The 25,119-nt window shown below is 35.5% G+C and overlaps 2 long non-coding RNA genes across 3 annotated transcripts in view; one reads left to right on the top strand and one right to left on the bottom strand.

Moving 5' to 3' along the window:
* LOC309508678 overlaps positions 1–25,119 on the top strand; it is a 145,143-nt gene that overhangs the window by 62,607 nt on the left and 57,417 nt on the right. The gene's annotated exons all lie outside the window — the stretch shown is intronic.
* LOC309508507 lies at positions 18,662–22,389 on the bottom strand. Of its 2 annotated transcripts, XR_014209463.1 has the most exons (10): positions 22,304–22,389; positions 21,339–21,537; positions 20,653–21,198; positions 20,484–20,555; positions 20,297–20,378; positions 20,169–20,202; positions 19,999–20,085; positions 19,693–19,856; positions 19,474–19,531; positions 18,662–19,381 (listed from the first exon to the last, which is right to left on the bottom strand). It is a non-coding gene; the product is annotated as an uncharacterized lncRNA (long non-coding RNA). The 2 variants fall into 2 exon arrangements; XR_014209462.1 differs by lacking the exon at positions 19,474–19,531.

The following is a 25,119-nucleotide window of genomic DNA, read 5'->3' on the forward strand; positions in this document are numbered from 1 at the left end:
ACATTTTAGCTGTAGATTGCAGCTTGTTAACGGTGTCCTCGGTCTGAGATATTCTCTCCTCTGCTTCTGTCAGTCTAGCGGAGCAGTCACCTATTTGATTCTTAACGTCCGTCAAGATGGTTAACACCGATTCAAATTTAGCAGAAAACTCAGACTTTTAGTGAGATGATTGCTTGGAAAATATTATCCAAGTTAGCGGGATTACTTTCCCTCGATGTCTGTGCGTCTGAAGACTCGGCCTCCGAACTTTGTGTAACACCCGCTAACTTCACCTCCTCGTGGTCTTCGGAGGCGGAGAGCCCTTCATCTCGATCTGATTTAGACGTTTTTCCTCCTTTATTTTTCGACAATTTAGGTGCCATATTTGTTAGGAATATATGAAATATCAGTAAATACTTTCTATTAGTAATGCAAGAGCGATTATTGATGAAATTAGATGAAAGTGGAAGCGACGCAAGATAACGTTACCGCTTATCTCCACGCCATAACCGGAAGTCTCTAAGACGTGTTTTGTGTGAGAAAGCTTTATGCGAAGAGGCGTGATCATCTCATTAATATGTATGTCTTTCACACCTGAGAAAGACAAAGACACTCCCCTAACTGCCCTATTAGGAGCTATCAGGCCCTGTCATTCTGAGCAACCTTGCACAAAGAATGAGGAGATTTAAAAAAGAATGGCTTTTAGATTGTTTGGATTTATTTACAACACAACATAATCCAAAGATACACAACAAATGACAAAAGAGCACATTGAAAACAATGATCCAAAGACAGAGACCTTTGTGCCATTCCTAAAAACATTGTACATACCTTTCATTTCCAAGGTGTTTGATTTTCACTTTACCATGTTCATAAACAGAGACTCATGTGAATGTTGAAGTCAGCAGGACTCAGTGGCATCTGGTCCCTGAAAGAAAAGAAAAAAAGTGAACATACTGTTATCAAGAGAAACTATAGGCCTGCACGATTTTGGGAATAAATTTTAGATTTTTCTGGTTAAAATTGCTTTTTAAAATTCACAGAATACACACACACACACACACACACACACACACACACACACACACACACACACACACACATACACACACATACACGTCTATATTACTAACAGGGGACTATCGTTCTACACTGGCCAAGAGGGGACTAGTGTTTCTGGTCATTTTGAAGAAACAAAAATGACATACAAAATTTTCTTTTAAGCTCTTTTTTCATAATATAACTTCAAATATGCATTTTTTTATTTAAAAAAAAACATGCCAAGTGGGGACCTGAAACTCTGAACGATCTCTATCTATACTAGTGGGGACTTGATAGCCTGCAATGGAGCTGTGTGTGTGTGAACAGTGAAGTGAACTGGCAGTGAAGTCTGCCTTCATTATGTAACTCTCTCTCTCTCTCTCTCTCTCTCTCTCTCTCTCTCTGAGGAAGAGGTTTGGGCGTCTGAGGGTTCCCACGTGGAGAGGGTGATTTATTGGGCTTTTTCTGTCTAATGCTGTGTTTTCGGTTTCTATAAAAAAATAAATAAAAAAAAAAAAAAAAAAAAATTGTGTGAGATACTTGTGTAGTTTTGTTTGGGATCAGGATGGCGTCCCTTTTCGTAGGGGTAGCGCCACCTGTTTCCCTTCGACACAGCGTCAGGTGTGTTCCTGTGACCGGTGTGACTGTGGAGGATGTTCTAATGGCTGTTGGAGAGGAGATCGGGCACGAGAATATTGCATCGGCTTCTCGAATGAACAAAGCTGTGGTCGTTTTTGTGAAGGAAGAGTTTCAAGTTAGCCGCCTGATAACTAATGGAATTGTGGTAAGTGGAGAGTTTGTTGTTGTTTCACCGCTGGTTGCGCCAACTACGAAGGTAACTGTATCTAATGTTCCTCCATTTATTCCGAATGATGAAATTGAGCGAGGGCTTTCACGTTACGGAAAATTTGCTAGCGCGATCAAAACGCTTCCACTCGGCTGTAAAAATGAAGCGTTAAAACATGTAATGTCTTTCAGAAGACAGGTGTTCATGTTTTTGAATGAACCAAATTTAGACGTGTCTTTTAGAGTGATGTATGAAGGAAAGGCATACATGATTTATGCAAACACGGGAAGCATGAAATGCTTTGAGTGTGGGGATGTTGGTCATAAGAGGCTAGCATGCCCACATAAAGCTGGGAGTAGCGGGACTAGTGTGGCGAGCGCCGGGCCGAGTGCTGCGGTGACGGCGAAGGCCTCAGAGGACGCGCTGCCTAGAGTTGTGAAGGAGCGGGACGCTCAAGTTGTTGAACGGGCTGAAAGCGTTTCTGAGAATGTTCAAAATGAGAATGTGGTTGCTGAAACAGAATCAAGTAAAAATTGTGAAAAGAACGATAATGTGAGTGACCAGATTTATGTTGATGTGGTAAGTGATAATGTTGATACATCAAGGGATGAAGAAAGTTGTGATACAGAGATAAGAGATGACGATACGCTTTCCGAGATTTCTGATATGGGCTCACAGATAATAGGAGAAGTTTACACTTTACAAGAGATAAATGACTTCCTAGATTCGACATTTGGCAAGACTGTTGATGTGACTGTTTTTTTCCCGGACGCTGAGAAATTTATTGCGACAGTGTTGTTGTTGCAGAGAACGGTTAGCTATGAGGCTTTGGACAAGAAGAAAAGATTTCGATTGAAGAAGATGGTAACAAAACTGCGAAAAGATAAATTTGTTTCTCAAAGACATCAAGATGAATAAATCTCACGTGGTGATTTTTATACTTTGCTGTGTTTTTCTGTCTTTTCCCACTCTATACTTCTCTTCTTACATGGATAATTTGAGGGTGGGCTCTCTAAATATTAATGGGGGAAGAGACAGGGGTAAATTAGCAGTGGTTTCAGAATTTCTTAAAATTAAAAAGGTTAATGTTTCTTTTTTACAAGAAACGCATACGAATAAGGATAATGAAACTGAATGGGGTATGTGGTGGGAAGGCAAGTTTGCTTTGAGCCATGGGACATTTAATAGTGCGGGAGTGGCTATTTTATTTTCTGCAAATATGAATGTTAATATTTTAAATGTGGAACAGATCGTTGAAGGTAGATTATTGCTAACAGAAACTGAGTATGATGGAAATATGTTTGTCTTTGTTAATGTCTATGCCCCCAATAGTGGTCCTGAGCGACAAGATATTTTTTTGAAATTAAGAAATGCCATCCAGAAGTATGATGATAGTGTGTGTATTGTAATTGGAGGGGACTGGAATTGCACAACAGATTTTACAGTGGACAGAAATGGGGAAGAGCCTCATAGTCAATCAAGTAGCACACTGTTAAAAGTTATGCATGAATTTCAATTAATAGATGTATGGAGAACAAGAAATATCGGTGTGAAACAATATACATGGTTGAAAGTGTGTGACAATAGATTTTGGGGTGCAAGATTGGATAGGTTTTATATAAAAGAAATGTGGAATAATAGAGTAATTGATGCTTGTATTTTTCCAAACGGGTTTTCAGACCACCATATGATCACTTTGGTTTTAAATGTAAAGAAGACATTAAGATCTAATTATTACTGGCATTTGAATGTTAAATTATTACATGATGCTTTTTTCTGTGAGAGTTTTAAAGTGTTTTGGAGTGAATGGAAGTTGAAGAAGCCTTTGTTTGAGGATCGTTGTCAATGGTGGGATGTGGGAAAAGCGAATATAAGATTATTTTGTCAGAATTATGCATTTCATACATCAACTATGGTCAAAACAACAGTAAAATCTCTACAAAATGACATTGAGTTGTTGGAAAAAAATCTTGTAACTAATAATGAGGGTGTACATTGTGATGCGTTGAAAAAGAAAAAACAAGAACTGAATTCTTTTCTACAAGAGCAGGCCAAAGGAGCGTTGATAAGGGCAAGATTTTGCACTATCAAAGATATGGATGCTCCAAGTGCTTTCTTTTTTAATCTTGAAAAAAAATGTGTCAATCAAAAACAGATGTGTCATCTTCGTCGTCAGGATGGATCAGTAACATCAAATCCAGTCGAAATGAGAAGGTTATCAAGAGATTTTTATAAACAGTTATACAGTGCTGAGAGCTGTGATGCTGAAAGTGTTGATGATTTGCTTAAGGAATTACCTCAGCTTGGGGATGAACAGAAAAAGTCACTGGACAATTTAATCACTTTTAAAGAACTTACAGAAGCAATGCGTCAGTTGCATATTGGCCGTTCTCCTGGAATTGATGGACTACCTATAGATTTTTATCAACAGTTCTGGGAAATAATTGGGCAAGATTTTTATGAAGTGTTGCTGGATTGCATTAGAGGCGAAACTCTTCCCATAAGTTGTCGTAGAGCAGTCTTGTCGCTGCTTCCAAAGAAAGGGGACTTGGGACTTCTCAAAAACTGGAGACCAGTATCTTTATTATGTTCTGATTATAAAATATTTTCCAAATGTTTATCAAATAGACTTAAACACTGTTTAGACTTGTTGGTTCATAATGATCAAACGTATTGTATAGCTGAAAGATCTATAATGGATAATCTTTTTTTATTACGGGATATAATTCATATTAATCAGTTTCATCATGTTGACCTTGGAGTTCTGTCACTAGATCAAGAAAAAGCATTTGATCGTGTTGATCATCAATATCTTTTTAATGTGTTAAAGTATTTTGGGTTTGGTGACAGATTTATATCCTATATTCGGTTGTTGTATTGTAATGTTTCTGTGATGGTGAAAGCAGGTGGTGGATTGAGTGAACCAATATCTGTGTCGAGAGGCATTAGACAAGGATGTCCACTTTCCGGGCAATTATACAGCTTGGTTACTGAACCCCTGTTGTGCAGATTGAGGAGGAATCTTGAAGGAGTTGTAATTCCTAATTCAAATGATAATTTTAAACTATTTTTATCTGCGTACGCAGATGATATTAGTGTTTTTATCACAAGTCAAAAGGATATTACAACCTTAAACCAAACTATTGGAATATATGAAAAGGCCTCTTCTGCTAGAGTTAATTGGTCTAAAAGTGAAGGGTTTATTATTGGTAGATGGGAAGGTACTGGTTTTCCTCAACTCCCGGGTGGGTTACAGTGGAGACAGGACGGATTGAAAACACTAGGAGTATTTTTGGGGAATGATCAATTTCAAAAGAAAAATTGGGAGGGTCTGCTGGAGAAGGTGTCTGCTAAATTGTCGAAATGGAAATGGCTATTGCCACAATTGTCCTATAGGGGGAGAGCTCTGGTTGTCAATAATCTCGCCGCTTCGATGTTGTGGCACAGGACTATAACTATGGAGCCTCCTGAGGAACTTATTTCTATGATACAAAGGACATTTGTTAATTTTTTCTGGAGTGGACAGCACTGGATCCGTGCAGCTGCACTTTATCTACCAGTTCAAGAGGGCGGTCAAGGCTTGGTGGATGTGAGGAGTCGGATCCGGGCCTTTAGGATTCAAGCTGTGCAGAGACTTCTCTACAAAACGGATGTGGTATGGGCCAAAACTGCCAGTGCGTTTTTGAAGCAGGCAGGAGGACTTGGATTTGATAGACACCTGTTTTTAATGAAACTCGAGGAAGTAAGCCTGTCAGAGCTTCCACCCTTTTATAAGTCTATGCTGCAGACATGGAGAACTGTTTTTAGAGTGGAGCGAGATATGGGTGACCAAGGACATTGGACTCCAGAGGAACCGTTGTTTTTCAACCCAATGGTCCAGACTAGACTGTTGTCCTCGGTGAGCGTGAGGAGATGTTTGCTGAGGAATGGTGTTCGGAAACTTGGACATCTCCTGGATGAGAGGGGGTGGAAATCCATCGAGGCACTTCAAGAGATGACGGGGTTAAAGTCCTTGCGTCTTGTTTCAAAATTGAAAGAAGAAATCTGTAACGCACTACCAAGCAGCTGCAGGACTTGGATAGGACTGAGACAGACACAGGACACGAGAACTGGACAAGATTTTCCAGAAATAAAAATGGCACCTGTCATAAATGAAGAAGATGAAGGTGAAGTTGAAGACTCGATTTTATCTTTCAGGTTTCCTCAACTAGACCTTTTTAAAAATGTGTCTAAGAAAGCAATATACGGCACTACAGTTAAAGTCACACATCGAAATTCTTTGAAGAGGCAAAAAGCTTCTAGATGGCCAGAACTGTTACAACCAGACTTTCTGGTGCGGGACAGGTGGCGGACCCTGTATAAACCCCCTGTAGAGAAGCGCACTGCTGATCTACAGTGGCGGATTATTCATGGGGCCATAGCTACGGACCGACATGTGGCACACCTGGATCCGGCAGTAGTTGGGGAATGTAGATTTTGTGGGGAGCAGGAGGACCTAGAACACTTGTTTTTAAGGTGTAACAGATTACAAGACCTTTTTGTTTTGCTTAAGACTTGGTTTAGAAGTTTCGATGAGGATTTTTCCGATAAAGTGTTTATTGGGGGAATGAAATATGTTTTTTCAATGAGGAGGAAAATATGTTTACTAAATTATTTGACGGGAACAGCTAAACTTTCAATTTGGAAAACAAGAAAGAACAAAGGGTTACAACTTGCTTCAATAGATCCTGAAATGATGTTTAGAAAGCTGGTAGAGGGAAGACTGAAAATCGAATTCGCCTATTACAGACTTACAAATAATGTGTTGTTCTTTTGTGACGTATGGTGTTTTAATGAGGTACTATGTATAGTACAAAATGATCAGCTCATGGTGAATTTTTAATTATAAAGTTATTTATTTCTTTTTAATTTTTATTATTTTTTTAATAACTGCCAGTAATGTGATGTAAGGTGGTTTCATATAATAATAAAGTGCTTGTTAAACCTCTCTCTCTCTCTCTCTCTCTCTCTCTCTCTCTCTCTCTATATATATATATATATATATATATATATATATATATAATATATAACCCATCAGTTATCAAAAAATTTTAAATACGATTTTTTTTAGGAAAGACCATTTAAATCTACAACGGGGTAAAAAATACAGACGGCCCGACGGCAACAGTTCAAAAGCAGAGGCGAGAATATCCTCTTATCATTCATAATATTATTTTTCTTATTTAACGCTCTCTCTTCATAGATACTTTCTATGCTTGGTTATGCAGTCCCTAACAATTTACTTGTTACTACTTTTCTTAATAATTTCTTCTGTACCTCGGTAGAAGTTCCATACCAACAAATAATACAGAATATCATAACACTTTCAATGAAAGCACTATAAAACATCAGAAGCTTTATGTTGTGGACATTACAGCAAAGTTATTGCTTTAAGAAATTCATTCTCTGTTGTGGCCTATTAATTAAAACATAATTTCTACTCTAATAAAATCAATAGACATGTCCTTATTTTTCTGTTTCCTTTGTTTCTAGGATGTTGGTGTACAGAGATATTCAGTGTTTGAAATATTGCTCAATTTAAATGCAACCAAACATATGTCGTTCGTTACCATCCAACAGTGGACCTTTCTTTAAGATCTAATTCAAAACTTTTGAGTTGACTTGCTGCATCTGGTCATTTTGAAGAAACAAAAATGAAATCATTTTTTTCATAATAGAACTTTAAAAAAATGTAAAATTAAAAAAATGAAACATGCCAAGATTGAATCTCAACTCTGAACGATCTCTACCTATACAACAGTGGACTCACAATAGCCTGCAATGGAACTGTGTGTGTGTGTGTGTGTGTGTGTGTGTGTGTGTGTGTGTGTGTGTGTGTGTGTGTGTGTGTGTGTGTGTGTGTGTGTGTGTGTGTGTGTGTGTGTGTGTGTGTGTGAACAGTTAAGTATGTCTTTATTTTGTAACTATAAGTTATATATATTTATATATAGGCCTTCATAGATACTTTCTATGCTTGGTTATGCAGTCCCTAACAATTTACTTGCCATTGTTATGTGCCATTGCACTCACACATACATGTCTATATTACTAACAGACCAATGTCACTCTACACTGGCCAAGTGAGGACTCACTGAACGATGTCTATCTATACAAGTGAGGACTTGAACAGTGTGTGTGTGTGTGTGTGTGTGTGTGTGTGTGTGTGTGTGTGTGTGTGTGTGTGTGTGTGTGTGTGTGTGTGAACAGTGAAGTGAACTGGCAGTGAAGTCTGTCTTCATTATGTATATATAGTATATTATATAGTATATTATATATTATGCCTTTTATCATTCATAATATTTGTTTATTTTATTTAACACTTATTTTCTCTCTTCATAGATACTTTCTATGTTTGGTTATGCAGTCCCTTTAGGGTTTATAGGATTAATCAAACAGAAATAGCTCTTTAAGGTAACGATTTCAGGTCACTATAGTGACCTATATTTAGTATAGCGTAAAGCATACTTTATACAGTGAATAATGATTTTATTAATCAAAATGAACTTCGCGTCCCCAGTTGGATGGTAAAGAACGATACGTGTTTGGCTGCTTTGTACATTTCTTGCCATCACAAACACACTGTAAAGATTTTGGAGGTCAATCTCAAAATGTTATGTCGAAAAACTAAAGTGCAATAAATAATACACGCTTTAGGGTCTGTTTACACGACATAATTTTCAACTGAAAACTGAAAACGTTTTGGCCGTTCATTTCAACGAAAATGCCATTTTGGGGGCCTGACAATGAAAGCTTTTGAAAACGAGTTTTTGTGAGCTCATCTAAAGTGAGGACTAGTTATGCCTTGTAAAGCATTTATAAAGGAGATTTAAAGGCTGTTAATATTTCTATGTTGTCTATCGTGTTGTGTTTGTTTCCTTTTTCTGTTTAGAAGATAACTGAGTCTTTAAATCTCCTTTATAAATTATTTACAAAGCATAACTAGTCCTCACTTTAGATGAGCTCGCAAAATAGTGAACTGAACACTACTAAATGCTTTATAACTGCCTGAATCTACTACATTTACTCACACTTTCTAAGTGATCTTATTAATCACTGTAAACACCTAAATAACTGATTTGTAAATAATGCTATACTTCATTTAGAAATGATAAATTGATAATTAATAAAGTATGAAAATGCAATTATTAAACACATTATAGATATGCTTCTAACTCAATAATACAGCGTTTAAAGGTGTATTTATAAACTGCTTACTAATGTCTGCTTTATGAATTATGATTTATCTGTTTACCAATGCTTAACTAATGATTAATAGGATGCAGTTATTATAAAGGGTTACCATATATATTATATTATATTTCTCAAAATATAACTTCAAATTTGCATTTTTTTTTATAAAAAAAAAAGCATGCCAAGAGGGGATCTGCAACTAAATGTTATAATTATAATGTAATTATTATTATATTAAGATATTAATAATGCGACTGATAGTATTGGCTGCCTATTAATTCAAACATAATTTCTACTCTTAAAAAAAATCAATAGACATGTCCTTATTTTTCTGTTTCCTTTGTTTCTAGGATGTTGATGTACAGAGAAAGTCAGTGTTTGAAATATTGCTAAATTTAAATGCAACCAAACATATGTCGGTCGTTACCATCCAACAGTGGACCTTTCTTTAAGATCTAATTCAAAACTTTTGAGTTGACTTGCTGCATCTGGTCATTTTGAAGAAACAAAAATGAAATCATTTTTTTCATAATATAACTTTAAAAAATTAAAATTAAAAAAAAATTAAAAAAATTAAACATGCCAAGATTGAATCTCAACTCTGAACGATCTCTACCTATACAACAGTGGACTCACAATAGCCTGCAATGGAACTGTGTGTGTGTGTGTGTGTGTGTGTGTGTGTGTGTGTGTGTGTGTGTGTGTGTGTGTGTGTGTGTGAACAGTTAAGTATGTCTTTATTTTGTAACTATAAGTTATATATATTTATATATAGGCCTTCATAGATACTTTCTATGCTTGGTTATGCAGTCCCTAACAATTTACTTGCCATTGTTATGTGCCATTGCACTCACACATACATGTCTATATTACTAACAGACCAATGTCGCTCTACACTGGCCAAGTGAGGACTCACTGAACGATGTCTATCTATACAAGTGAGGACTTGAACAGTGTGTGTGTGTGTGTGTGTGAACAGTGAAGTGAACTGGCAGTGAAGTCTGTCTTCATTATGTATATATAGTATATTATATAGTATATTATATATTATGCCTTTTATCACTCGTTTTGAAAACGATGCCTTTACCATCTGCATGTAAACAACATAAACGTGAATTTGTGAAATTGTTACGTCATTCCAACCCGGTCACACTAAATGCGTCTCTATAGCACACATTGTGTTTATTGTGCAATTTATACGTGCATATGATAGGCATGGGTGGGTTTAGGGTAGGTTTAGTAGTGGTGTGTAATATGTAATATGTATTATATGTTTGGTTAGGATTAGTTTTGTAGGATGTGTGTGTATTACACTCAATAAAGTGCGTATTATATGCATGTAAAAAAATATATTTTCGCGTAAAAATTGCACGATAAACACAATGCGTGCCATAGAGATGCATTTTCATGAGATCAGGCAGGTCATGCACAAGTATATAACATGGTCACATGCGTACTTATCATCACGTGTTCACATGTTCATGAGTATTTGAGTTTTTTTTTTTTTTTTTTTTTTTTTGACAAAGTAAGAAAGGTTTGGGGTGTGCTTTTAGATGGGCCTTTAAAATTTGACAAACAAATATCTTCAGTAATTGGATCTAGTTTCTATCAACTCCGTCTTTTGTCTAAAATTAAACACTTCCTAACTGACAAAACACTAGAGATGGCTGTTCATGCTTTTATTACCTCCCATTTAGACTACAGCAACTCATTGTATTGCGGTATTTCCAAGTCACAAATCGCTCGCCTTCAACTGGTCCAAAATGCTGCAGCAAGATTTATTCACAAAAGTAGTAAATATAATCACATGATGATGATGATACATTTTATTTATATTGCGCTTTTCTGCTTTACATATAGCCTCACATTCAAGCTGGGGGCAAGCTGGGGCCAGTTGTACTGTTAGAGGGGCCAGTTTAGACCTTATTGTTGTCATATCATTTTCTGCACTGCACTATAGGCATTAACAGGCAAAATACCATGATTACCAATCATTCAACAATGTATTTGCATTGCCATTATATTTTTAAAATTTGCATTACATATTCAGAATCAGTCACATTAACTGCATTCTACGATTTTTGTGTTTTTTTTGCAAAAAGATCAGCAAATTCATCTAGATTTAAGGCCTTTGCCCTCCTTGACTCAATACTTAGAACACCTAAATTGCTTAATCTGTCATCTGACATTGTGGACCTGAGATAGGTTTTCACCAGCTTTAGTGCATACAATATAATATACAATTAAATTATGCTTATTTTAAATGTATTGTGCAGGCTAGGTATAAAAAATATAGGAAAAACCATGATAATATGAAACGCTTCAAAACAGAGCGCACAAAGCGCGTATGCGCATCGCGGGTGCAGAATGATGTGCTCAAAGCAACATGGAGTCACAGTGTTCAGCGCTGCACAAGTGCGCATTTAAAAGTTCACGGCACAAAGCGAAGAAATTTCGAGCGCACAAATCCTAGTGTAGCCTATATCTGTCCAACAGTTTATTGATCATTTGTTTCTTCACATAGTGAAATTTTAAATTCCAGTTATTGTGCGTTTGATGCCGATTCATAGTCCTTGTGGTGTGAACAGGCACACGGTAGCGAGTCGTTTTAAAACAGCAACAAACATAAAATACAAATACACAAAATAAAGTCATTTTATGCAAATGCTGGGAAAAACTGAGTCCATTTTATTTGGAACAAAAAAAAAGTTGTCTAAAATAAAATTGTTTAAGATCAAATGTAATGGCACTGAAATAGTGTCTCAGAAAAGTGTTACATACTTGGGGTTAACATTAGACCAGTCATTAACCTGTTCATCTATTGCTGACAAAATACTATCCAAGTGTGCAGGTAAATTGAAATTTTTGTATCGCAGAACAAGGCTTTTAGATTTTTCTATCAAGAAATTACTGGTTGTATCGTTGATTCAATGTCATTTCGATTATGCATGCTCAGCTTGGTACTGTGGATTATCAGTTAAACTTAAAAACAGACTGCAAGTGATGCAAAATAATGTTATCCGCTACCTGTTAAATGCACCCCCTAGGACTCATATTGGCAGAGATGCTTTTAAAAGAGTAGGTCTGTTGCCAGTACAGGTTAGAGTGGAGCAGTTAAAGCTGAATCATATGTATAATGTTATAAATGGTTCTGCTCCCAAATATTTACTGTCCAATATAAAAATGGTTCATACACAGCATTACCATAATACTAGGGCTAGTATCCGTTCTTGTAAAGTGCCCAGAGTCAACAATGCAGCTGGAAGTTCTTTTTTTTATACAGGTATCATGTTGTGGAATAATTTGCCAATTTCCCTCAAAATGGTAAATACCAGAGGGACTTTTAGATACCAGGTTAAGGCCCTTTTATGGAATAGAGTAGCTGATCTTTTTAACTAGCACTGAGTGATTTATGATTGCCTGTTTTTAGGATGTTGTTGAAATCCGGATGATTTGTGTAAATGTTTTTGTCTTTGACTTATAATAGGTCTTTGTTTGTGTGAATTGTTTTACCACCAAGGACCATGTTGGAAATAAGTGTTTACACTTTTACATGTTATCCTTTGGATTATGTATGTCTTTCAATCCATAAATAAATAAATCAAAAATAAATAAATCAAAAAAAAATCCACAGCCTTTTATCTACAGATCAAGCATTATAATGTGTATATATCATATTGGAGAGAGTTTTACCGTGCATATATATAACATAATATAAATTAACATTACAAAAGTTAATGATAGTACATTTCAAATACCTAAAAATTTACAATTAAGTGATTTTGTTCGAGTCAAAAATATTACTTAACATTAATGAACCAACGGTACACATTTTTTACTTTAGCAATCTTATGGGTTGTGGTCTCTCAGACATTGGCAGTAATAAAAATACAATAAAAACATAGTTTCCCTTTGGACTTAAATTACATATCTTTGTGGTATACGGTAGAAATATTGCACATTTCAGTCTAGCTTAGGTTTTTAAAATAAATAACACAGTCTTGGAAATAATATGCAAGCATGTGCAAATAAGCCTGTATAGTAAATCAAGTTCTGTTGGTCTTTGTGTTTAAGTGAGAAATTAATTCATTTAAATTGAAAGATCTCAATGTTTATAAGATCTTTCAATTATGTTTAACAGTTTTGAGCGTATAAAAGAGTGTATAAAAATGGGCTCTGAGTTTTGGCAGTGGTTGTGTCTAAGTGAAATATGTAGTTTGGAAGATGTAGTCACTGAATGCATTAATACAACATTGAATGACACAGACATTTGCAACACTTCTACAGTAATACCGTAGTAAAATATTTTCAGAATCTAAAAAATTAAATACTATCAAAACAATTAGATGTAGCTGAACACATACAGGTATTAATCTTTCAGTTTCATCACCATCTATAAAAAGGGGAAACTTGGGGGAAATGTGTACTGTACTGTAAACAATGACCATGTGACATAAAATGCTGTGAATTCTGAACAACAGAAAACAGCAGAAATATGTTAGAATTCTACCTGTTATTTGTGTGTTTTTTTATTTAACGTGTGTTTTTGGGGGGTAAAACCTTTTCTAGTGTTCTGGAAGAATGAGTTGATCTGAGAATGAAGTTTCAGTGCATTTTGAATGTGAAATGAACTGCTGTCAAGCTGTAAGTTGGTTTGGAGAAGATATCATGGTCTTTTAACCTGATATCATTTAAGACATCATTTAAGACTGTGGTATAAATGATTGAATGATTTAACCATAACTCATTACTATCCTTGATATTCTAAAATATGTATTTTTCATGTGTATGTAGACTAGGGTGTGTGAATTAAGTTGTTGCACTTCCCCCCCCACACGCAATTTACATATCAATGCAGGAAGGCCTTGAAGGCCAGTGTTTTTCTTAGGTGAGAAAACTGGCCAACAACCCCCAGAGTACTGTTACCAATATCTGTGCAACTTCTCAAATACACTAGAATAAACTAGAGAAAACGCTGGGATTTACCCTGCCAAATTTATTTTGTAAAGTTTTCTTTTGTAATTTGTTTTATTTTTTTATAAATAAAACAAGAATTACACTATCTACTGTTCACTGCAGTTAATGTTACATTATCCATGTTTGCAATACTGTACAAAAATATGAAACTGAGATTAACACTTGTATAGGTGTTTAGTTAAATATAATTTTTTTGTTTTTGTTTTTTTTAGATTCAGAATTTAAATATTAGGTTTTGAACATCAGTTTTGATTAGAGAATGTAAACATCTGCAAATTGGCCTGTATAGAACATAAATGTCTGTTGGTGTTTGTGTTAGGTGAGAAACACATTTTTTTTTTGCCAAAGCAATAATAAATGATCCACAGTTTGGCTCACATAAGCCCCGTTCACACAGAGATTCCGGAAAATACACCTTGCACAATTCTGAAATCAGTATTATATATTATAATATAATATTTAAATATAAAATCTTGTTTACTTGTTTAGCACTATGTTTACAATGAAACTAAATTAATGATTATTCCAAACACAAATAAAATGTAAGTTTCCCAATTCTAAAGTCACTTTTTCAAAACTCTCTTCACACAGTGATCACACCTTCCGTCTATGTGAGCTAAACTGTGGATCACTGCTTTGAAAGATGTCATTGAATGCATTTTGTTCCATTTACATTAATTATTCTTAAACACAAACACCAACAGAACTTAATGTTCTATACAGGCTAATTTGCACGTTTACATACTCTTTTTAAAACTGTTAATAATAATAGTACTGTTAAACTGTTAAAAATTAATTTCAGTAATATCACATTGAAATAGATATTCTGATTCTAAAATATAATAATATCAAAATAATTAGATGTAAGTGTTAGTCTTTCAGTTTCATCACCATCTATACAAAAGGGGAAACTTAGGAATATTTTAGTACAGTAATGTTAAAAAGTTAGTTTGTTAGTATACTTTACTTTATTGTCCTTTTTCAGGAAATTTGTCTTGGACTCAAAGCTGCATTAGTACACAACATATACACATACACACACAAACCAAAAAGAGTTTAAAACTACATATATGTATAACTACATCTTGCTATTTAACATATTAATAGATACTCTAACGGTTCCTCTTACTCAGTGGGACTCTATACCGTCTCCATGATGGCAGAAGCTGATACATTGGAAATAAAACATGGCTTGAATCACTCACTATTGTCTGTGCATTTTTTAAAATCCACGATTCGTAAATTGATTGAAGTGATGAGTACTCTCTTACCCACAACTTACATTGCAGTTTTCACAAGACATGCAAGCTGTGATTTTAATTGGACCGAAAGATTGCCATATGAAGTTTGCATCCTATAATTTAAAAGACTACCTAAAACGGCATAATGAAATAATTGCATAATTCTCTGATTTACACCAAACAGCCTAAGTCTTCTTAAAAAAATACAATCGTTGCCGGAATTTTGAACAAAGATAATCAATGTTGGCTTTCCAAGTAAATGAACGATCAATGACCACACCTAGATACTTATAGGTATCCTAAAACGACTACCTAAAAAAGACTACCTAAAACGGCATAATGAAATAATTGCATAATTCTCTGATTTACACCAAACAGCCTAAGTCTTCTTAAAAAAATACAATCGTTGCCGGAATTTTGAACAAAGATAATCAATGTTGGCTTTCCAAGTAAATGAACGATCAATGACCACACCTAGATACTTATAGGTATCCACCTGCTCAATATTATCATAGATGATAACTGGGCTGTAATCAAAAAGGATTATGTAACATCAACTGCAGTGAATTATAAACAGTAGATAGTGTCATTCTTGTTTTATGAAAGCATTTTACAAAAGAAAACATTGTGTAATGCTCCTGTTGTTTGTGTTTTTTTGTTTTATGTGTGACAAAGTGTATCACTAAGTGTATGGGTGAAACCTTTTCTAATGTTCTGGAAGAATGAGTTGATCTGAGACATGAAGTTTCAGTGCATTTTGAATGTGAAATGAACTGCTGTCAAGCTGTAAGTTGGTTAGGAGAACTGAGTGAAGAGTTTTGAAAATGTACCTAAATATTGAGAAATGTGTCTTAGCGATTGTAAAAACTTGTAATTTAATTTAATTTGGCAGGGTAAATCCCAGCGTTTTCTCTAGTTTATTCTAGTGTATTTGAGAAGTTGCACAGATATTGGTAACAGTACTCTGGGGGTTGTTGGCCAGTTTTCTCACCTAAGAAAAACACTGGCCTTTAAGGCCTTCCTGCATTGATATGTAAATTGCGTGTGGGGGGGGGAAGTGCAACAACTTAATTCACACACCCTAGTCTACATACACATGAAAAATACATATTTTAGAATATCAAGGATAGTAATGAGTTATGGTTAAATCATTCAATCATTTATACCATAGTCTTAAATGATGTCTTAAATGATATCAGGTTAAAAGACCATGATATCTTCTCCAAACCAACTTACAGCTTGACAGCAGTTCATTTCACATTCAAAATGCACTGAAACTTCATTCTCAGATCAACTCATTCTTCCAGATCACTAGAAAAGGTTTTACCCCCCAAAAACACACGTTAAATAAAAAAACACACAAATAACAGGTAGAATTCTAACATATTTCTGCTGTTTTCTGTTGTTCAGAATTCACAGCATTTTATGTCACATGGTCATTGTTTACAGTACAGTACACATTTCCCCAAGTTTCCCCTTTTTATAGATGGTGATGAAACTGAAAGATTAATACCTGTATGTGTTCAGCTACATCTAATTGTTTTGATAGTATTTAATTTTTTAGATTCTGAAAATATTTTACTACGGTATTACTGTAGAAGTGTTGCAAATGTCTGTGTCATTCAATGTTGTATTAATGCATTCAGTGACTACATCTTCCAAACTACATATTTCACTTAGACACAACCACTGCCAAAACTCAGAGCCCATTTTTATACACTCTTTTATACGCTCAAAACTGTTAAACATAATTGAAAGATCTTATAAACATTGAGATCTTTCAATTTAAATGAATTAATTTCTCACTTAAACACAAAGACCAACAGAACTTGATTTACTATACAGGCTTATTTGCACATGCTTGCATATTATTTCCAAGACTGTGTTATTTATTTTAAAAACCTAAGCTAGACTGAAATGTGCAATATTTCTACCGTATACCACAAAGATATGTAATTTAAGTCCAAAGGGAAACTATGTTTTTATTGTATTTTTATTACTGCCAATGTCTGAGAGACCACAACCCATAAGATTGCTAAAGTAAAAAATGTGTACCGTTGGTTCATTAATGTTAAGTAATATTTTTGACTCGAACAAAATCACTTAATTGTAAATTTTTAGGTATTTGAAATGTACTATCATTAACTTTTGTAATGTTAATTTATATTATGTTATATATATGCACGGTAAAACTCTCTCCAATATGATATATACACATTATAATGCTTGATCTGTAGATAAAAGGCTGTGGATTTGCATAAAATGACTTTATTTTGTGTATTTGTATTTTATGTTTGTTGCTGTTTTAAAACGACTCGCTACCGTGTGCCTGTTCACACCACAAGGACTATGAATCGGCATCAAACGCACAATAACTGGAATTTAAAACTTCACTATGTGAAGAAACAAATGATCAATAAACTGTTGGACAGATATAGGCTACACTAGGATTTGTGCGCTCGAAATTTCTTCGCTTTGTGCCGTGAACTTTTAAATGCGCACTTGTGCAGCGCTGAACACTGTGACTCCATGTTGCTTTGAGCACATCATTCTGCACCCGCGATGCGCATACGCGCTTTGTGCGCTCTGTTTTGAAGCGTTTCATATTATCATGGTTTTTCCTATATTTTTTATACCTAGCCTGCACAATACATTTAAAATAAGCATAATTTAATTGTATATTATATTGTATGCACTAAAGCTGGTGAAAACCTATCTCAGGTCCACAATGTCAGATGACAGATTAAGTAATTTAGGTGTTCTAAGTATTGAGTCAAGGAGGGCAAAGGCCTTAAATCTAGATGAATTTGCTGATCTTTTTGCAAAAAAACACAAAAATCGTAGAATGCAGTTAATGTGACTGATTCTGAATATGTAATGCCAATTTTAAAAATATAATGGCAATGCAAATACATTGTTGAATGATTGGTAATCATGGTATTTTGCCTGTTAATGCCTATAGTGCAGTGCAGAAAATGATATGACAACAATAAGGTCTAAACTGGCCCCTCTAACAGTACAACTGGCCCCAGCTTGCCCCCAGCTTGAATGTGAGGCTATATCCCAGATAGCAATGAGTCGGCGGACCACCGTCGGCGCTCCGGCGGCAGTAGAAGCGGCAGAATGGCGACATCGCAAACACGTTGGACGGCGCACTGCCGGCGGCAGCCGCTTTTTAAAAGCGGCAGCCGCCTTCCTACCGCCTTCGTTCCGCGGCCGGCCCGCGGGCCAACCGCCGCCCCGCCGCCGTTATATTTAAGGCGGCCCTTCCGCGGCCCGCTGGAGGCAAGCGCTATTTTCGAGCGATCTGCCGCCGCTTATTCTGGCTATTTATATATATATATAATATTTAATATTTATAGCATGCAGTTTAACAAGAATAATGATTGCTCAAACCAGACAAATATCCATTTGGCATTTTTATTCCACATTTCAAAGTACATTAACTGTCATTTAAACAAGATGTGTCAGATCACTGAAACATAACAGAAAAATAAATAAATCAATATACTAACATGCAGGTTTCTTATTAAATTTTGGTAAAAAACAAAACAAAACCGGCCTTACAAGCAAATTACAACTCTTACAATAATTGTTCATATAAAGAGGACAGCTCTAGGGTGAAAAAAATTACCTGTAAACATTATGACAAGTAAAGAGAATACTTGATACGAAATAATGTGCAGGATACCAAATAAATCAAATTATGACATCACATTTACAAGCCATTTCTAACAATAGGTTAAGTGGTAGTAATTTATAGTAAAGCTCTGGAGTAGAATAGACCATTATAGCTGCAATGCTGACCTGTGGCACAAGGACTTACAAGCATTATAAAAAAAAAAAAAAAAAAAAAAAAGTAATTTCCACAGTTAGTGAGTATAGTGTGACACTTCGGACTTCTTTAGGGGTCTTGATGTTACTGACTGCAAGATAAAGAAAGGATTCCAGTTGTCAGTGATTCTGGGGTGTCAGTAGTCAGCCTAAGTGGTCGGCTGTGGGTCCCTCTCAGCTGTGCGGTGCCTTTTTCTGCCTTCACGGTCAGATGCTCCTTTCAGGTAACGCGAAACGTTAACCTAGACCGCTTCATCAGTGGCATCCTGGGTTGCCAGGTTCTTCCGGATGGCTAATTTAGAAAATACAGATCTGTCATTTCATTTGAATTGCATGAGGCCATACACATCTACTTAAATATCATTTAAAAAATATCCAACTTACTTTGAACAATGGTCTAAAGGAACATGTCTCTAAAACATGCTTTATCCCCTACACCGAGCTGAAAATCCCAAAAAGTTTTACAAATTACATTTCTCTGAAGCTTCTCATAAATAAATAAAAAATGTGAAAGGCTAAGGATTCAGACTGTAATATATGCAGTATACAATCTTAAATTTTACTTTTTAGATTACTCTATGGCGTTATAATCAGCAAACTTACAAATTGTTCCTGGAGCTTTTTATCCTGCTTCAAACTGTTGTCAAGACACGGCAAATCTTCCTGGGTGTGTAGGGGAGTAACAGATCCCCTGACAGGGATAACTCCAACAGACACAACATCGCCAAACTCTGCAAGACGTCACAGCATAAGGGTCTGATCTGCACCTACAGGGTTTCCCAGAATAAAATAGTCAGTCCTGGTCCCTCAACTACTAAACTATGACATTTATATCTAGGTCTACTACATGTACAGGTAGCCCCAGTGGGAATTAAACCAACAACCACAGGTGCTGTTTGCAAGTTGTACCTGATTGCCCAGTGCAAGCAAACTTCTTCAACATTGTTTGTTGAACTTGCTTCACCTGCTCTTGAAGTAAGCCGCTGTCATCCGAAGCTACAAAATGAAAGGCATATGGTAATTTTGGACTTACATCACACACAAAAAAGTACAATTTAAGAAACAGTGCAAGTTCTCACCTGCTCGTGCATTGCTTTCCCTCAGGGCTTGGTTCTACATTTAAAAAATAAAATAAAACAAACAACTAAAGGCACTATTTGCAATACTGTTAAAACACTGGACATTAAGACATAGGGCTAGAATATACCTTCACAGCTGAAAACTTCATGCTTGACACGAGATGCCATTGGAGTACAAGGGCCAACAATAGAGCAATGACTTTCTCCCTCCTATTGATAATCATTGACATGTAAAAAATATGTTTGAAGTTATTGCATACATTTAATGAATTGGACTTAAATGTAACACTTAGTTAAGCGCAACGTATTACATACCTCCAGAGTTTTCACCCATATGCTGCCAGGGTAAATTTGCTGCCGGGGGAGTAAAGCTTAGTACTTGATGAGCTGGGGGAGCAAACATAACAGCTTTCATTTCAATGCAGAGTATTTCATATTCAGTAATGAAACAATAATTGAACTGTTAATGGAATGTACAACACACCTCAACATCTTTCATCCAGAAACTGCTGCAGCGAATCCCATCAAGTGTCCTAGTGAAAAACAGATTATGATTAAAGGATTCATCATCTTAAAGTCAGCATGAAATAAAATTTTACAATTTGTATTTTTATATGTAATATTGTAGTGTTTATGTAAATGATTCATCTGTGCACTTCATTTTTTTTTTTTATTCATGTACCCTTATAATCTTTAATCAAATACGTTACCCTTCCCTCCCCCTCGAAACGACTTCTCTTCCGGTCATGTGCAATGGCGTGAGGGCGTGGCAACTCCCCTCAAACCATTAGTCTGCTATGAGCAGAGATGGAGAGGAGGAGCGCTAGAGTAAAACCCTGCTCCTCTATTCAATATTCCCTTTCACTTGGAAATACGTCACAACACTGGAGAAAAGTCGTTTGTAACTTCCAGTTCATGCCAACTTTAAATAGAAGCAATAGTTTCCAAGACAAAAAAACTTCACAAATAACATCACTTACTTGAACTCAAACTCTTGGCGGATTCTGGATTACTGGGGAGAAACCTGGTTCTAAGAAAGAGGAAACAGAAATTTGATGATAATAATAATAATAATAATGAATGAAAGATTCCGCTATCCACAAAAAACAGACAAATAAATTACACAGATGAAATAAAGGAAAATCAAATGTACAAGTCAGACCCATTTACCTGCTCCCTTCATGAACTTAAAATGATGTTTCTCCCAGGTGCTGTGTGGAGGTGTGCAGCGGATGGCTAAATTGTTCCTTTGTCTTTTTTGCGGAGGTTAAATGGGGGCCAATGGCACATGCCCTTCGCTGAGCCACTCTTGCGGAACCACTGCAAATGGCAGATCCTCCTTGTTGATAAACTGAACAATGTGAAGCATCTAAAATAGAAGACACATTAGCATAAAGTATACTTTTTGATAAAAAAATTTCAGGCAAAATCAACAACATTAAAATGCTCACCCCTTCGAAAAAGCAGTAATTTTCACAAGTGGATCAACAGAAAACCATGTTCAGACAAACAAAATCATATAAACAACCTACATCGTTATTTTTGTAAGAAAACACCAAAAGTTAAACTAGTCTTTCTAGATGTAAAGTTTGGCTACCTACTGTAGCTAGATACATTTAACATGTAACGTAATAAAGAACATGCTTGAACTCAGTGTGTAAAAAAGGTGAAACAGCATGTGGTAGCGGACACTGTAATCTAGACTAGCAGCATAATTATGTTTGGTTAGAAAACAACACAAGTTATACTGATCAGTCTTTCTTGTCGTGAAGATTTTGCTAACGTTACCATTCCCACGTAGGCGGCAGAATAATTGTCCGTAGTTCAGGAACTGTAACGTTAGTTAATTCGACTGACCAATACTATCTTAAACCACATGTACTCACACTTGTATAAACATACATAACAGTTAAACATACTTAGAAGAAGAAAAAAACTCAACGCCAGGAAGAAACTAAGTAACGTTAGCCTAGCTAACGTTATGTCAGAAACATGGCGGAAACTTTTTCAAACAAGGCTAACTTACTTTAGCTTGACTAGTTAGGCAAGAACAGATTTTAAGAAGAAGAACTAAAAACAATGTCAAAAATGAACATAGTAATATTGCGTTACACAAAAAGGAAAAATGTACTTACTTAAAAGATCGTATATTTCCTCTCTCCAAATACTGAAACCGTGTGGCGAGACGAGTAAATCTGCTTCAGTTTTTTAGGTGCTGCCCTCTCGACCGGTGGAGGTACTTCTCTGTTTGTGCTTTAACACTTTCTTAAACATTTGTACAGGTCGCAAAACTCGCAATTGCAAACTGCAAAGTAATCCCTTATACATGTAAAAGGTTAAATAAATTAAAAATGTAGCTTGTAAAACAATGAAAGACATAACCACAATTTCCTGGAGTGACAGAGAGACAAAATATTTATAAATATTTCACTTTATCCTTCAGGTCAAAACAGGGATTTTCATGTTTCTCATAGACATTACCATGGTTGCAAATTAATAAAAAAATATAAAGCAAACCCAAGATTTTGGCCAAGTTGCAGATGTCTTTCACTGTTCACTGTTCATCTAACTTCATCCATTTATTCTGCTAAATTGTTCATACCATGAATGAAATATTTATTTTAAAAACTAATCAGAATCAGAAAGATATTTATTGCCAAGTAAGTTTTACAAAAGGAATTATTTTTGGTCTATTGGTGCATCTCAAATTGTGCATAAATCAAAGAAATGTAAAGAATTGTCACCTTAAGTGAATAAAATAATTCTATATATTTTACATATTATCGCTTCAGAGTTTCAAAGTAATTTAAATGTAATTTCCTAAACCTTATCATGGAATCAGAGTCAAATCTGTTATAACCCCTAATGGCTTTGGAGCAACAACAAAAATTGATATAATTCACATAATAATTATAATCGCTTTAAATGTGAAAAGTAGTTAAGATGCTGTCAGTTTCACTCATGGCTGGTCGATTTCAAAGCGGCTTGCCGCCAGCCGGCCGCGGTTCATTTAGACGGCGGCAACCGCCAGAGAGAATGAAGTCGGCGGCCCGGCGGCTGTTCGCCGGCGGCATCTCGCAAGAAATGGGAGTGACGTATTCGGCGGCAAACGCTTCATCGCCGCCAGCGCCCCGCACCTATAGCCGACAGCTTGGGGCCGGCGGCAAAAAGAAGCCGTGCCGATATTTTTTGCTATCTGGGATGTAAAGCAGAAAAGCGCAATATAAATAAAATGTATCATCATCATCATGTGATTATATTTACTACTTTTGTGAATAAATCTTGCTGCAGCATTTTGGACCAGTTGAAGGCGAGCGATTTGTGACTTGGAAATACTGCAATACAATGAGTTGCTGTAGTCTAAATGGGAGGTAATAAAAGCATGAACAGCCATCTCTAGTGTTTTGTCAGTTAGGAAGTGTTTAATTTTAGACAAAAGACGGAGTTGATAGAAACTAGATCCAATTACTGAAGATATTTGTTTGTCAAATTTTAAAGGCCCATCTAAAAGCACACCCCAAACCTTTCTTACTTTGTCAAAAAAAAAAAAAAAAAAAAAAAAACTCAAATACTCATGAACATGTGAACACGTGATGATAAGTACGCATGTGACCATGTTATATACTTGTGCATGACCTGCCTGATCTCATGAAAATGCATCTCTATGGCACGCATTGTGTTTATCGTGCAATTTTTACGCGAAAATATATTTTTTTACATGCATATAATACGCACTTTATTGAGTGTAATACACACACATCCTACAAAACTAATCCTAACCAAACATATAATACATATTACATATTACACACCACTACTAAACCTACCCTAAACCCACCCATGCCTATCATATGCACGTATAAATTGCACAATAAACACAATGTGTGCTATAGAGACGCATTTAGTGTGACCGGGTTGGAATGACGTAACAATTTCACAAATTCACGTTTATGTTGTTTACATGCAGATGGTAAAGGCATCGTTTTCAAAACGAGTGATGAAAGGCATAATTTATAATATACTATATAATATACTATATATACATAATGAAGACAGACTTCACTGCCAGTTCACTTCACTGTTCACACACACACACACACACACACACTGTTCAAGTCCTCACTTGTATAGATAGACATCGTTCAGTGAGTCCTCACTTGGCCAGTGTAGAGCGACATTGGTCTGTTAGTAATATAGACATGTATGTGTGAGTGCAATGGCACATAACAATGGCAAGTAAATTGTTAGGGACTGCATAACCAAGCATAGAAAGTATCTATGAAGGCCTATATATAAATATATATAACTTATAGTTACAAAATAAAGACATACTTAACTGTTCACACACACACACACACACACACACACACACAGTTCCATTGCAGGCTATTGTGAGTCCACTGTTGTATAGGTAGAGATCGTTCAGAGTTGAGATTCAATCTTGGCATGTTTAATTTTTTTAATTTTTTTAATTTTAATTTTTTTAAAGTTATATTATGAAAAAAATGATTTCATTTTTGTTTCTTCAAAATGACCAGATGCAGCAAGTCAACTCAAAAGTTTTGAATTAGATCTTAAAGAAAGGTCCACTGTTGGATGGTAACGACCGACATATGTTTGGTTGCATTTAAATTGAGCAATATTTCAAACACTGACTTTCTCTGTACATCAACATCCTAGAAACAAAGGAAACAGAAAAATAAGGACATGTCTATTGATTTTTTTTAAGAGTAGAAATTATGTTTGAATTAATAGGCAGCCAATACTATCAGTCGCATTATTAATATCTTAATATAATAATAATTACATTATAATTATAACATTTAGTTGCAGATCCCCTCTTGGCATGCTTTTTTTTTATAAAAAAAAATGCAAATTTGAAGTTATATTTTGAGAAATATAATATAATATATATGGTAACCCTTTATAATAACTGCATCCTATTAATCAT

The sequence above is a fragment of the Leuciscus leuciscus genome (assembly GCF_965113295.1).
Source record: "Leuciscus leuciscus genome assembly, chromosome: 10".
NCBI classification, from domain to species: Eukaryota; Metazoa; Chordata; class Actinopteri; order Cypriniformes; family Leuciscidae; genus Leuciscus; species Leuciscus leuciscus.